The sequence below is a fragment of the Lepisma saccharinum genome, assembly GCF_977018435.1.
Source record: "Lepisma saccharinum chromosome 12 unlocalized genomic scaffold, izLepSacc3.1 SUPER_12_unloc_1, whole genome shotgun sequence".
In the NCBI taxonomy this organism is placed as follows: Eukaryota; Metazoa; Arthropoda; class Insecta; order Zygentoma; family Lepismatidae; genus Lepisma; species Lepisma saccharinum.
In genome coordinates, this window is record NW_028142891.1 from 7,996,973 (window position 1) to 8,010,440 (window position 13,468).

Consider the following 13,468-nt stretch of genomic DNA (forward strand, 5'->3'; position numbering starts at 1 on the left):
TACCGTCAATGGTTCGTGGGCCTATGCCAGAATGGTGTGTGGGGCTACGCATATTTTTTTCGAAACCCATTTTTGGTACTTCTTCACTATACCGGAGAACCTATCAATGATTAATTCGCAATTTTTTACATTGCTAATGTACTATTCTGCATTGTGGAACATTTCTTTAGGTGAAATAATGAATTTCTAACGAAAATAAAGTATATTTCTTACATCAACAAGTACTTACTGTTGTTCCTTATTTCCAACAAACCATCCACGGGTAGCCACAAAAACTATTGACGTTAGCCCAAAAATTCACGATAGCCCCACGAACCCCATGATGAAAGAAAATACCTTGACTAACTTTGGAATCCTTAGAGAAACCCATTTCCGTAAGTTGTTTCTTGTGTAAAAATGAAGAAATGTGTCTCCGATGTATGAAACTGTTAACATATTCTGTAATTACTTTACTAGTTGTTATACTCACTAAATATGCAGTCGTACTTACGTATATGCACATAATATTTGGGGGTAGCATGTTTAAATTGCACATTGAGTTGTAGAACTTGTAAAATAACGTTGTTAATTATCGCAATGATTCCCCATAAACAAACATAGCAACCATGTTCGATGATGTGAAGAAATGACGATCAATGTCCGTTCCGCTATCTAGAGCAAAGAGAATGGGATTACACGAGAGACAAAAGTTCCTATACAATGGAAACTTTTCAGCAGCCCACGACCAATCTGGAATGAGAAATTTAAATGATATTGGCCAATCAGGAAAAAGTATAGTGTCTGTGCTGCTGCCACCGGCATCTCCCTCAAACTACTGTGGTTACCATAGCAACGCCGGAAGCAATGCGCTTTGCATAGAGGTAGGATCTGTTCAATTTTTATGCTGCAACGCGCATTTATATTTCGAATAATTTGATGGCGAATGAGGCACTTTAAATTAAGCTGCGTGGCTGCTAAACACTATTAGTGACGTAATAAGCTTTCGAAGGAAAAATATATTTAAGCAAATATACTTAGGAATTCAGGTTTCTTTGTACAGACTATTGTAATAATTTTAAAAGTGCAGAAATATGCACGTAGATTAGAAATTATCCTGAAAAGTTCACATAAAAAAAAGAAAAGGAAAACTTACTTATTTCGGTGTACAGCATTTACTGAAATGCATCCGTCTTAAGGTGATTCTTATAATCATTCACGAACTTTCCGTGTGTGTATCTTGTGTTGAATGGGAGAAATATTGTGCGAAAAAGTCATACATGTCATACAGGTGCAATGAAAGAAACAACGAGAATTAAAACCCTACGTCATATCAGTGATAATACAGCCACAGCTTTATTTTTTTTCCCAGGAGGGAGCAAACAAACTATATCCCCTCATAATAGTGTTACCCTCACACAAACCAGTCCTTCAGTTTCAGTTATGTTCCTGCCATGTCCTTATCCTTATAATAATTAGGTCCTCCTTGATGGCGCAGTGGTTGTATAAAGTGGACTTACAACAACAAATCAATTAAACCTTATAATAATTAACATAAATTACTGTTACTTAATGAAAAGGTGCAAAATATATATATATTTTAGGTTGACATTCAATTTGCAGGGGGTGTCCCCCCCCTTCCTGATGACCATGCACATATTTAACTCCATGATGATTTGATCATTTCTAAAAACCTTGTTTACTAGTTTTGTTCAAATATGAGGGAAAGCTTTTGCCAAACAAAATATGAATGCATTAAAAACTACACATTAAGGAAATTCAAACCCTTACCTGACACATTACTTACTGGAAATGTGTAAATAGCTCAACCAATGAATAATTTCATCTCTCCCAAATAAATTGTGCCAGAATTACATTTAATAGGATAATCTGGGCTTCCCCAATGATGTAGTGGTAATACTTGTAATGATGAGTCATGGGTGGAGGCTCAATGCAGTGGTTTAAACTTTAAACTCTAGGTTGTCAAAATTGGCCTCTTAAACCTCGAATTTTGACAAAAAATAATCTGGTCTTCTTTAGGACCAGTGCTTTTTTTCTGGGAAGAAAGGCTCCAGTACTCTCCAAGTAAATTTCTTATTGTGTTCATCATAAGAACTTTCCAGAATTAAAAAAAATGTTATTAGTTTTAATTTTCACCTACATAAAGACACTGGTATGGCGTACTGTTACATACCACCAGAGAAAAAGCACTGCCTGGATTTAGCACACGTAGCATGTAAATCTTCCAATCTAACATGCTTTTTCCTGTGACATATAGCAGGAGGCAAATCTAAACCAGTGGTGTATTCTGAAAATTTGACCTGGTTTACCGCAATAATTTTTACTTATTATATATGTTTATTATTTAATTAGATATAATATAAATAAATCATCAATGCAGACATACAAGTAAAAGAAATATTGAATTACGACAATTTCCACATAAAAAGGATGGATTAGCAGCGTAAACCAGATAACATGGACTGATGTAAACTCAATGAAAGCAACAGTCATCATCATCCACAGAAAAAATCAAAACTCAATTCAATTAAAAAGAGGGGTGTAAGGGGTGCTCCTTCCACATAGTGCACCCAATAGTCAACCTCACTTCCACATAGTACACCCTGGACTGCAGACTAACGAGGCTCTGGCGACTGGCCCCATGGCCAGTATAATTTTGTTTGTGTTGTCCTGTGTTTTGTCCTTAGTGTGCTGAGTGCTCCTTTACAGCCTCAGCTTTTAACGAAAGTCAGAAGATTTTAATATTTTATGATTTTAGTTATGCAACGTTAGAGTTGTTATGTGTAACGATAAGGGTCTGGATCCCGTATAATGTGACGGGTACACAATAGCCTTAGTGCTGAAGCACCCAAAATTTTAAATTCAAATCAAATCAAATCAGTTAAAAATAAATCCCATTCATCACAACTTGCATGTTCACATCTTCACTGAAGAAAGCAAAGAATTCAATTCTCTTCACCCACACTATGTGATCAGTTAATCCCATCAGATCCTTCTTATGATATATTATTTTCCAGCAAGAAGTAAATGTAATAATCAAATTTTCATTATTGTTTATGTGGATGTACGTCACGGACACTGCCGGCTTGTAATGAATACATTGACTTTCAATGGAATCGTTACAAGCTGGCAGTGTCAATGACGTACATGTTAAGTGTTGAACATGTGGAAGAAATTATTTTCATCAAAACTTGAATAAAACTGAACCCAGGTAAATATAATATATATATATATATTATCTGATGATAAATTGATCACATAACCATTGCTTCATTAAAGAGTAGCATTTTTCATTGATTTGGCCCACTTCTGCAGAATATTCAACATCTAAGAAATTGCAGAAGACCCTTGACAGGCAAACTAACAATACTATTGCTTTTTCTTACAACCACTGAAAGTCTTTTGTGGAGAAATGCAGTAACAATAGGCAAGCAAAGAAAGGATAATATAAACAAAGACAGATACTCAAAATTTCATTATTGTCTCTAATTCATCATAACAGTACAGAAATATGTAATAAAAAACTTTAACTGTTTCTCTTTGTAAAGATAACAAAAGTACCAGACACAAAACCTCACCTAATTTTGTAATTTGTTATCAAATGAAGATTGATATGACATTTTAACCTATAGCCTATGATTGTTATGATATATGAACCTATACTTACATCGGATTGATAAACATTGTTCATTGCTTATTGCTATATCAGCTGAAACCAATAAACTATCAATAATCTGTCCCTTCTATTTTGGACAACTTCTCTGACATGAATGGATATGCAAGAAAACACCCATGCCATGACCCAGACTTGAACCGGAACCTTTGGTTACGAGATCATTCCATGTGTTTGGACACAGAGATAGACTAATAATATCCTAAAAAAGTATTGTTCAGTGAAACCCTTACTAACATGTATCTACACTGTGTTGCAGCACTTTCTTTATTACGTGCGCAAATGCAAAAAATACTGGGTGTTGCACACAAGCAGATGTGCCACAGAAAACTGGAAATACTTTAATAATAATAATGTAATAGTTGACTTGCAGACTTATGCAGATCATTGTCACTATATTTTTAATGCAAAAAAATAACATGGGTTTATTTCACAATGTACACATCTAAAAAGACTGAATTGCAGTGAATATGTCTTGGTTATTAAATTAAAAGGAAGCAAGAATTCCCTGAAAACTTTTGGGACTAGACAACAGAGCAAACATTTCTATAGTTGTCTTACAATGGTAGGGACTCTATACCCCAAGCTCCATCAAAGAATGAGAACATGGTTGTCAAAACAAGAAATGAGTTTCTCTAAGGTTTCCAACGTTAGTGGAGGTATTTTATTTCATCGTGGTATTTATTTGACCGGGATATCATGTCAGTTTTTTCAAACCCTTCTTTTTTTTAACTATGCTTGCCTAACCTAACCAAACCTAACCTTATCGGAATGGTTCGTGGAGCTATTCGTCAGCTACCCGTACATAATGTACAATTTGCACACGTGACGAACACGATAGTAGGTACTTTTCGGTGAAGAAGGTTGGAAACACTGATATTAGAAAACAAAAGAAGCGATGTCGCACCGTTACGTGCGTTCGGTAGCACTTGGAAAAATGCTTGATTTTAGTAGAAAAAGTGTTTGTTTTCATGTAAAAAGTATAATTGGTAAGTACGAACCATGCGAAACATAAAATATCCAATTTTAATGTGTGTCCAATCTATGAAACTGGTACCCTTTATTTTAATTTTCATGCAATTTCCTTCACAACTCTGACACAATTCATTATAGAGTACATATTCCATTGTTTTTCAAGTACCAATCTCAAATACTCTTCTTATCTCCCCTTATTCAATAAATATGCATAAAATCTCATAAAGGAAAGGGGAAAAAAGACACCCGCAAAATATGCAATTCCTCAGTGTATCACTTTCTCCCATATACACACACACTCACACAAATGAGCAAATCACCACAACAAGAATTGAACTTTTGAAGAATCAAAGCACTCACCAATTACTTTTATCTTGACGTAAACTATATATGAAGAAAATATTTCAACCTCAGAAGATTTTGGAGCATGGAAAAACATATTTACGCATTTATAGTTGAGCTATTAGAATATATTCCACAACAGGACATCTTTGCACAGTGGGGCAGTAAAATTAATCTCTTATGAGTTTTTACTTCATTTCACACTTGTCACTTAATCTGAGCTGAAACCACTTTCACATTATGTATAGATACTGCACAGTATTTCTCCGCATTGCGCTCTTCCAGGACTGGTCTTACAACAGCATCCAACCAATGGGAACATCTGTGAAAGAAAGAAGAAAATTTAAGATTACTTTCACTCATAATTGATAGTTGTACACACATGTAATGAAAATCACAAATGCACCCTAACTAGGTGATCTAAACGCACATAAACATGTGAATATGGAATTCAAGATCTGAAGAAATTGGAATTTGTAAAATTTAAAGTTTGTTCACATGGTGCTTATTCTTTATGTTGGAGTACTAAATCCGAATTTTAAATTTTATTTGTTATGAACCCTATTTCCCCTTTGCTTGAAAGGTGAGAGTGTGTGTGCCTTGGCTGCCACTACTTTCATCAGGTGGTGAGAAGTGCTGAGGTCCAGAATCACAAAATCAGGTATTGAAGTATTTACGGAAGTAATTTTAATGCTAACAGCCCTAAACCTGACAAGCCTAACCTAACCAAAAATAGCGTGTCCACAATGAGACTCCAACATTTTGAAAGTCTATAACTTTTTCATTTTAAATTGTACAGCTGTGATTCCGGAAGCAGCAGAAGCAGAAACTCAAAAAGTTTATGTGGTAACGTTTTAGTGCACGCAATAGCCGTAGTGGCGCTTCAGCACTCGATTGTTTGAAAATGGAGATTCTAAACGAGCGTGCACAGGTTCATTCGAAAGGAGTCCACAGATGTCAGTAAGACAAGCAGTGAAGAATTGTGTGAACTGTCGACAGTTTCATACCAAGTTCTCTCTGCTGCTTGTCTTACTGACGTCTGTGGACTCCTTTCGAATGACCTCCGTACATTTTCTACAACCTGTTCCTGGATTCTGGGTTTACCACCACAGTGTCCTTTCAAAACATTGCCGGTCACCAAAAACTGATCACACCACTTCTTTATAGTTGTGAATGTCGGAGGATCCTTATTGTACACATGACAAAAGTTTCGTTGCACTTGAATAAGTGATTTCGTTTCTGCACACCACCACACAACCTGTGCACGCTCGTTTAGAATCTCCATTTTCAAACAATCGATTGCTGCAGTGCCACTACGGCTATTGCGCACACTAAAACGTTACCACATAAACTTTCTGAGTTTCTGCTTCTGCTGCTTCCGGAATCACAGCTGTAGAATTTAAAATGAAAAAGTTATAGACTTTCAAAATGTTAGAGTCTCATTGTGAACATGCTGTATTTAGGAATGTAATATGTTTTGATATTTTACCAACTACATGGTGTACTGAGGATGATCAGGTGTTAGAAGAGCTTACAGAAGAAATTTGAAAGCTAACTGCACACCTTCCAGTAGTTTTCCAACTACATGGTGTGAAAAAAAAAAAAATGGTTGCTCGCACGAGAGAAAATGGGTACCAGTTTCATAGATCGGAGACACATTAAAATCGGATATTTTGTGTTTTGCATGGTTCGTACTTCCCAACTGTGTATTGCGGAACATAGTTCAAGGTGCCATTATGCTTTTTACACGAAAACGCAACACTTTTTCTACTAAAATAATGCATTTTTCTAAGTTCTACTGAACGCACGTAACATTTCGATATCACTTACTTTGCGAATGATATCGCTTCTTTTGTTTTCGAATATCAGTGTTTCCAACCTTCTTCACCAAAAAATTCCTACTATCGTGTTAGTCATGTGTGCAAATTGTACATTATGCACGGGTAGCTGATGGATAGCCACACGAACCATTCCGATAAGGTTAGGTTTGGTTAGGTTAGGCAAACATACTTAAAAAAGGGGGGGTTTGGAAACACTGACTTGATTTCCGAGTCAAATTGATACCATGTGAAAGAAAATACCTTGACGAACGTTGGAAACCTTAGAGAAACTCATTTCCGTAAGTAGTTTCTTCTGTATAGATGAAGAAATGTGTCTCCGATGTAGGAAACTGTTACAGAGAAAATGCATTCAGATGTAATTTTGATCCGTGTCAACAACTAAAGAATGTATGCATCAGTGTAACAGGCCATGTCGTAGATCATGTGCATGCACAGTTCAAAACCTGGTTAAAATAGCTTCATCGTAACATATATGTGTGTGTCTCTTTTTTCAATGTGTGTTCTTCATTTCTTCATTGAGATTTTGCTTGCTTTTCAGTACTGCTTTACAAACATATTGTATTGTGGAAGCATTTACTTATGAAGCAGAAACACCTATATTCAAGTTTCACAGACTGAGCTTCTTGATTGTTGAACTCACAATTTTGCCTCCAAAGGTGGTTGGTATCTTAAAAGTACTCCTAAACGTCTCCTTAACATTGGAGAAAAAATCCCATAAATTGAACGGTGATTCCAAATCAAATCACCGGATATCCGTTCTTTTTGCTTATGGCGAGCTTTAGCCAACACATCTTGCAGGTCAAAAGTGTGAAATTAAGTGAAAATAGAGGATGGACCAAAGAAAGTGTCATGCATCCGAGTTATGAATGTTTATAATCATACTCACACAGCCATACGTAATAATATATATTTATTTTTGGCAATCACATTATTAAGAAACTAATAATTTTCTAACTACATTTTCTTAATGTGTGAAGATTTATTGTACATACCTGTCTAGACTGGGACAATTTTCGAAAATTCTGACTGTAGGAAGCATTTTTGAGGAAAAGCGGGCAAACAACATTTTCTGAATGTAATTGATGTGCTGATTACGAATATTATGTTTGCCACTCTCGATTTTGGTGTTATATGCTTCAAATCGCTAAAAAACAAAATGGCGGCTATACGAAATGAGTTCCTATTAACTTTTGAAGGAGCAGAAAGAAAATAGTGTTCTTTGTGTCAAACATTATGTTTTTGGGCATGCTGAATCCAAATATTATGTTTTCTAATCTGAAATTTTAAGCTATGTGCTGCAAATCGCTAAAAAACAAAATGGCGGCCATGCGAAATGAGGTCCTAATAACTTTTGAAGGAGCAGAAAGAAAATAGTGATCTTGGTGTCAAACATTATGTTTTGTCATCTGAAATTTTAAGCTATGTGCTCCAAATCGCTAAAAAAACAAAATGGCGGCCATACGAAATGAGGTCCTAATAACTTTTGGAGGAGCAGAAAGAAAATAGTGATGTTGGTGTCAAACATTATGTTTTTGGGTATGCTGAATACAAATATTATGTTTTGTAATCTGAAATTTTAAGCTATGTGCTCCAAATCGCTAAAAAAACAAAATGGCGGCCATACGAAATGAGGTCCTAATAACTTTTGGAGGAGCAGAAAGAAAATAGTGATCTTGGTGTCAAACATTATGTTTTTGGGTATGCTGAATCCAAATATTATGTTTTCTAATCTGAAATTTTAAGCTGTTTGTTCCAAATCGCTAAAAAACAAAATGGCGGCTACGTTCATCCATGCAATGTTTCGTATCCATACTTTTGAACTAGGAATAAAACAGTGTAACAGTAGGTTTATAATACAGAAAAAAGTAAACATTCAAAATAATAATAATATTATTCAAAGCATAAGACCATATTGAAATATTAACAGTACCAGTGTATGATAAATCCGCACGTTATCCTTATTCAACCTTATTTTGCCTACAAAAGTAGTAAAACATTTTTCTAGTCACGGATATTCATGCACTCCTTAGTGCCAGTATCTTCACATTTGCAAGCTGCAGTACATACAAGCTGGCCTTTCCTGCAGGAACATGTAGTGGATATACAACCACCCAAACATCCACAGGTAACAATGTCGTAGCAGGGTTGTGGAATTGGTGGCAGCGATTGAAGTTTTGGAACGAGCTGTCCATCAACCATTTTTCATTCCAAGATAGTAGGTGGTGGTAACACAATTTTTGGTATGACCGACTGCCTCCACACCATGGCTTGATAGTGGACCCGTTGTACATGTAACCATAGACTTTGGTAGGGGGAGGGGGGGGGGCAGTGCTTGTTGTGTTTTTCCTTTGCTGAACAGCTTTACTCTGGCTTCATCACAGCTGCTTGCATCTGGTACACCATACAACTTGCATATGAACATATAAAACTCTGCTTTGTCTGCTGTTTCTTGTTTCAATTCGTCAACACTAAGATTTAGTAGATCATTATTATGAGTGTTAAATATTTTCCATGCTGTCTTCTTACTGATCCCAGCAATGTAGGATACTGTGTCGCATCCTGTTATGGCGGGGAATGGGATGAGAGTTTCGAAGACAGGATCCGTAAATGAAAGCTACTGCCTGACTTCATGTACTGGAATGTTTTTTTGAAGTTCCTGCTCGCAACCACAATTTCGTACATCTAATCTTGTGAAATAACGCTACCAATTGCACTAATACGTCTGCATCACGTGCTGAGACAACAATGTTATCAGCACCAGAATGAAGACAGTGAAGGACAATGCGTGTGTCGTGGTTGTCTGCAATTCTTCAATAGACAAATCACGATTGTTTGTTCGTACGTCATCCTCCTTGTGGAATCCACAGGAAACTACAAGTATTTTGTCTTCAGGAGCATTGTCGATCAAATGATTAGAGGGAAAACAGACCAAATCTTTTTTATTCTCTGCGTTAGCAAGAAAGTCACTGGATTTGTTGGGGATTAACACGGATCCATTTTCTATTACTCTCCTTACTAAATGAGCATGTTTTAAGCGCGTATCCCTCGTTCTAGCCTTGATTGAAGTTGCGTTGTACCAATCAAAGGTGACATCAATCCTCTTAAAGCTTCTTTCCATAGAAAGAACAAGGTTAAGAAATACATCTGCCAGTTGACCAAACTCCTGCAGGCTTTCCAAGTGCAACAACTAATGCTTGATCATCTATTATAAGGCATGACGCAGACGGAATTGATATATCAGGTGGACAAATTACGTCCTTGGTCATCAAATCAGCTAGAATGGCTTTGTTTCCTGTTCTCAGACTTCCGTTTGTGTTGGCAAGGGAGATTGGAATTGGCATTAGTTCATGACACAAAATGCGATTTAGATCCACATTACGACCTGCCTCATAGGCAGTTACAAGGCGCTGGAGAATATTCCTGTCAGTTTTCAAAATGGTATCCTTGCCACTTACTACCAATTTAACTTCATAGAGGGACTTAAATATCTTTGCATTTGACTTATGTAGAGGATCACTTAACTTGACTTGTGTGTGACTTTTACCAGGGGTCGTTATCCTTTCCTTCACGAAGGTGTCTAGCTTTACTTGGTATAGTGTTTCAGCTTTGAGGAGAGTATTTTGAATATCTAAAAGGCAAAGTGCTCCCCTGTGCTTAGCACCACGCCATGAAGGCGTATAGGGGGTGTGGGGGTAACGCCTCACACTTTCTTGATCCGGTCGTGAGTGGGGGTGATGTGATCAGCATCACGCCCCTGACCGCCTTTACCCCCCAGGGTTTCCCCCAGGTACCCATGTTATTCGACGCTGGGTGGGTGCCGGGGCCGCTTCCATCGTTAGAAAAGTTCCCGGATTTGAACCGGCCGGGGATCGAACCCGGGACCTTGAGCATGGTAGTCAGACGCGTTACCGACTGAGCCACCGCGGCCAACCATTTTGAATATCTGAAGTAGCTAAATCCTTTGTTTGTGGCAATGTTCTGAAGGATCTGAAAAGAAACATCTTAAGATTATGGCTCACAGGTGCAGGTCTTTCAAATTTATAAGTGGATCCATGGTTCTATGTTTCTATCATTCTGAAATAAAGTAATATATATATATATATATATTATAGGTTTAGTCCTTTTTGTGGTTCTTTTATTTAAAAAAAGAGGAAAAAAATACAACAATTTTCAAAAATGTCAGATTAGATAACATAATATTTGGATTCAGCATACCCAAAAACATAATGTTTGACACCAAGATCACTATTTTCTTTCTGCCCCTTCAAAAGTTATTTGGAGTTCATTTCGTATGGCCGCCATTTTGTTTTTTTAGCGATTTGGAGCACATAGCTTAAAATTTCAGATTACAAAACATAATATTTGGATTCAGCATGCCCAAAAACATAATGTTTGACACCAAGATCACTATTTTCTTTCGGCTCCTTCAAAAGTTATTAGGACCTCATTTCGTATGGCCGCCATTTTGTTTTTTAGCGATTTGCAGCACATAGCTTAAAATTTCAGATTAGAAAACATAATATTTGGATTCAGCATACCCAAAAACATAATGTTTGACACCAAGATCACTATTTTGTTTCTGCTCCTTCAAAAGTTATTTGGAGCTTATTTCGTATGGCCGCCATTTTGTTTCTTTAGCGATTTGAAGCATATAACATCAAAATCGAGAGTGGCAAACAAAATATTCGTAATCAGCACATCAATTACATTCAGAAAATGTTGTTTGTCCGCTTTTCCTCAAAAATGCTTCCTACACTTTTTACAGCCACATTTCTGAGAATTTGCACCAGGCATGTCTGGATTCTTCGTAATTCTGAAAAAGGAAAGCTTCAGATGGTGTTGATTTCTCCCGCAAATCAGACTAACTCGTAATTCGCTCGTACGAGACACAGTGGGCTTTGAAATGCACTTCAATTATTGCTAGTGGCCTAAAGAAAACAGCCAGAAAGCATCAAAACAACATGCCAAACATGGAACACGAACAAAAGTCAGCGTCTGACCGACGCGAACGAACATACACGGTTACCCATCAACATCAAATTCAAACTTATGCACACCGCAACGCCACCTTCAGTTGTCAACAGTGAAGTGCTACGTTAGTTGGGGAAGGTGAACAAGATGCCGCTAGTGTCGCTGAGATCCCCATTTCCCCTCACTTCCCCTCAGCAGACAACCTTTGATTTCCACATTTGGGCATACTTTCAGCTCTCTTGTAATCCCATTCTTTTTGATTTAGAGCATTGCGACGCTGTTCAGAGCGATTCTCTTTGGTTCATAGCATTGGTCGTGGAAGGTTGGGGAAGAGTGGCGGAGAGAAATGAAAACATTGTTAATGTGCTACAGTTATATAAGTGGAGTGTAGAAGAGGATGGTCATGGTTTGGTTAACAAATTGATGGAATTTGGTGTTCCGCGTACTAGTTTACTATCCTTCGGACAGAAACTACTTACCGTAATAAGTTCCTGTAGTATTGTCTCACATCGGGAAGGTGTTTTGTGTGAAATTCAGGTAAGTTTTCCATATCCTGGAAACTGATTTCTTCAAATTTAAAAGTTTGGGGCTCATTTGGGGGCAGGTGACTCTGGCCAATTTCTAACATGCCTTTAACAGGGAGTCTATAGAAAAAGCTGGAGCGGAGCGGAGGCGAGGCTGCGTTAACGGTTGTGGGCGGTAGGTCAATTACCCCAGGGGCGGAACCCGGAATCAGTGGGAAATATGTACTCAAAAATTTCAAACTAAAATATTTTTTAGTTTAAATTTACCACCGATTCCAGGATGGATAGCCCCAAAAACCAGTTGCAGTAGGGTTAGGCAAACATAGTTAACATTTGTGGTTGTAGTATATCAGGAATATGTATATTTCGTTGTGAAACGTAGATCTTGTGATAAAAAATGAGCAATTCTACATTGTTGGTTGAGATCATGGACCCCCATATTTTCCGATTTCTAGACGTGACCCCCAAATTTTAATTTCAGATTCGTGGTTGTGAGTCCTAAATTAGTGAGTATGTGAAATATTAACAAAATTGGGAAATATCTCTATATTGTAAATTCGCTCTGGTTCAGTTAGGGAATTTCTCCATTTTGTTTGAAATTCGGCATACTCACTAATTTTGGCCCCCTAATCTGCAGTTAAAATTTGGCGCTCACACATGGAAATAGCAAAATAATCTAAATTAAGTTCTTATTTGTACACCCTCTATTTCCAAATTTCCCACCGATTCCACCGGTTAGGCAAACCTGGAAAATTAAATTGGAAAAAAAAAACGCTCACACGTCATCTTGTAAAACTACCACATGGTTTCTACACTGACATGGGGTTACATAATCGAACGCACAGAACATTTGATTCACATAGTCGACGGTAATGGTCGCACGAGCTATCGTGCAACGGAGATACATGAATGTTGAAAATTACATTATTTACCGGCCGAATAAGTTGCACGAATGGGGAAAAAAAATACTATTATCAGCTTCCAAAAATCTACAGGAACTTAATTCCGAAAGTACTTTCCCGTCTTTTCTCCTGTAAATTTGAAGAAATGTGTTTTCGCTATATCTCATGTGCACACAGAATCGAGAAATTTATATGAAGTGTCAGTATCGCACGTGGCAGGAGCAGATATTTATGGAAATTAAC